The sequence below is a fragment of the Orycteropus afer genome, unplaced genomic scaffold (assembly GCF_000298275.1).
Source record: "Orycteropus afer afer isolate SDZICR_OR568_19922 unplaced genomic scaffold, OryAfe1.0 scaffold00517, whole genome shotgun sequence".
In the NCBI taxonomy this organism is placed as follows: Eukaryota; Metazoa; Chordata; class Mammalia; order Tubulidentata; family Orycteropodidae; genus Orycteropus; species Orycteropus afer.
The window spans coordinates 1,725,092-1,727,892 of NW_006922104.1; positions in this window are offsets into that span (position 1 = coordinate 1,725,092).

Here is a 2,801-nt window from a genome sequence, read left to right on the forward strand (position 1 = left end):
GTAGAAATCACCGTGGAGTTGATTGCCAGTCTCATCATAGGGAATAACTACCACCAGCTGCCCAGCCACTCAACCAGGCCCAGCCAAGTTGACACATGAACATAACTGCCACAAATCTCCTTTGTGAAAAACCCTAACTGGAACCATACAAGAAAGAGGATTCTGGGAAATGCAATTGACATATTATAAAACCATTACAAGTACCAAACTACTATATATTGCTAGATGATAACACCATAACATTTTTTTAAAATGCATCTCATAGCAATTTAATCCTTCAAAGAATTCACAGTTCATTGGGAAAAACAAAAATCAATGGAAACTAAAAGTCCACAAGAAGTTCCAGAGGACTCAATTCTCTAGCTGTTTCTTGGCCTCCAAATTACCAAGAGCAAGGGTGAAAAGGGAGCACAGAGCTTTATGAGTTACTGGCAAGATCCTCATTCTCTTGCCTCACCTCCAACTTTATTGCATCCTTACCACCACTATTTGCCTTGAAAGCATCAGGAATAATCTCATCCTGACCTTTATCCCTATTTATGACAGTTCCCACAAGAAGCCCACCATTTCTTCCCTTTTCCCTCAGACCCTAATTCCCAATTATTTCTCTGAGCAATGTAGGACAAATCCCATCTTAACTCTCACCTCTCTTCCTTTCTGTATTTTTCCCTATAGCACCCATGACCTGACACACTATTTTACTGAATTATTTGTCTGTCTTAACCCATTAGAGTATAAGCTTTAAGTGGCAGAGATTTTTATGGTCACTATTTTATCTCTAAAGAAAATTGTCTTGTACATAATATATGTTCAATAAATATATGTAGAGTGTAAGTAAATAATCTGCCCATTTCCAGGAGGCAAACTGTGTACTTATTAATGTATCATGGATTTATTAAACTGAGAGAGATGGGATGAATGAAAAGCTATTTATATGAGTTTAGATGACATGAATGTTTTGGAAACACTCTGTTTATACAAAATATTTTTTTTTAAGAAATTATCCACAGAAATAACTTCTTGGAGTTACTTTTTTTATATTTCCTTCCAAGGTAGAATACAGTTGAATGCTTATTTTGCTCTTTTGTGTTTTGACAGAGCACTATCCCTCTATTGATTCTGGCTTTCTTCGAATTGTGAACATTACTAAATTACCAGTTGAATTTGAACATATTAACATAGGTTTTTTTTTTTTTCAAATGCACTCATCACACATCATTTTTACTCCCCAACAGTTTCAAGGTTTAAAAATAATTTAAGGCAATAATGTCAGGGTACCAATTTGTCTTAAAAGTGTATTTTCATGTCCCTTTTCCAAATGTAGTTCTGTGTTGCCACTACTTCGTCCAAATTATGGGATTATTTCATCCAGAGAAATGTAAGAGCAATTAAGAAGTAAGGTTAAGGTTCACTAGGCTTTTCTGTAGAATAAGATAGCCAGCTATGTCACTGTGACAGAGAGTGCTGGGTGCTCACCAAATCCCATTTAATTTTCCACTATCTGGACAAATAGGAAAGTCACATTCTTCCTTTCACTGAGGTTGCAGCCAGTTGATTGGATTCTGAATACTGGTTTGTTCATGGAAGTAGCTAGAGGCCATGTTTTCTGAATAGTATAGCTGTAAAATCTTGACGACAACAACAACAACAAAATCTTGACACTTCCATGAGCTGGCTGTCTGAGTGATTGTGTACAGCAGTCTCCCACTCTGTTGATCCTATAATGTGAATGAGAAATGAACTTTTGTTGTGTTAAGCCATTGAGATTTTAGGTTTTATTTGTTAGTGTTTCCTGACTAATCCACCCACCATTGGTAGGAACCTATGACTTAGTTGCAAAATTCAGGATTTAGGTTAGAATTATATCCTGGTTCCTGGGTAAACATTTCAAAACTAGATACTTCATTTCAATGTAGAGGCATAATTTGCTAATCTACAAACATAGACAAAATGTTTGGTCTTATTTATTGCATATATCCTCCCCAGAACATTTTCTGGAATCTTTTTCTACCTGCTACTCTTCGTTTAACTATGGGAACTTTCCAAAACTGGAAATCACCATGGTATTTTCTCTCCAAAATGTCCACCTAGCAGCTCCTGATTGCTGGAGCAAAGGATGGGGGATAGTGTATAACAAATCCCTTTCCCCTTACCACCATGTCCCTACATCCTGTTCCTGAAGGGATAGAGCATTTTTAGAAAAGAGAAAAAAGATACAAATTAAAGTTACAGCTACATTTGACTTCACTTTCCATCTCCCAAGAAATACACCCAAAGATAAAGGTCTTCCTTTGGAAAGGATCACTCACTCCCAGCTTCCTCTAACTCTCGAGGTTTTCTTTTTCTTAGATTTGGTCTTTGCTTCCTAAGAATCCTTTCTTTGGAATCTGTCAGTCTGAATACTCTCTCCTCCCTATCAGAAAAACCACACTGCATTTCACAGGGAAAGATCTATTTGGCTCTGTATTAGATACAGAAGTATGCCACCCAGATCCGCCTTCAAGGACTGAATTGCTACTCAGCTGTGGGGAGTCTAATCAGTATTCCTCTTTCACCTATCTGCTTCTTCAAGGTCTGCCTTAGCTTCGGAGAGCAGGCTCACCTGAGGTCAGAGGTATAAATGTTCTGCAATTTCAGCCTTATGGGAGACAACTCTGATGGGCAATCCTATTTTCAGATGTCCCTGTTGGATTGAGCTAGTCCTTATTGGATACATTGTGGTTCAATTTCTCCCTCTTGCTTAATTAATAAAAAAGTAGCTTTTGAGACATAAGTAGACTATTATATAATATAAATATATT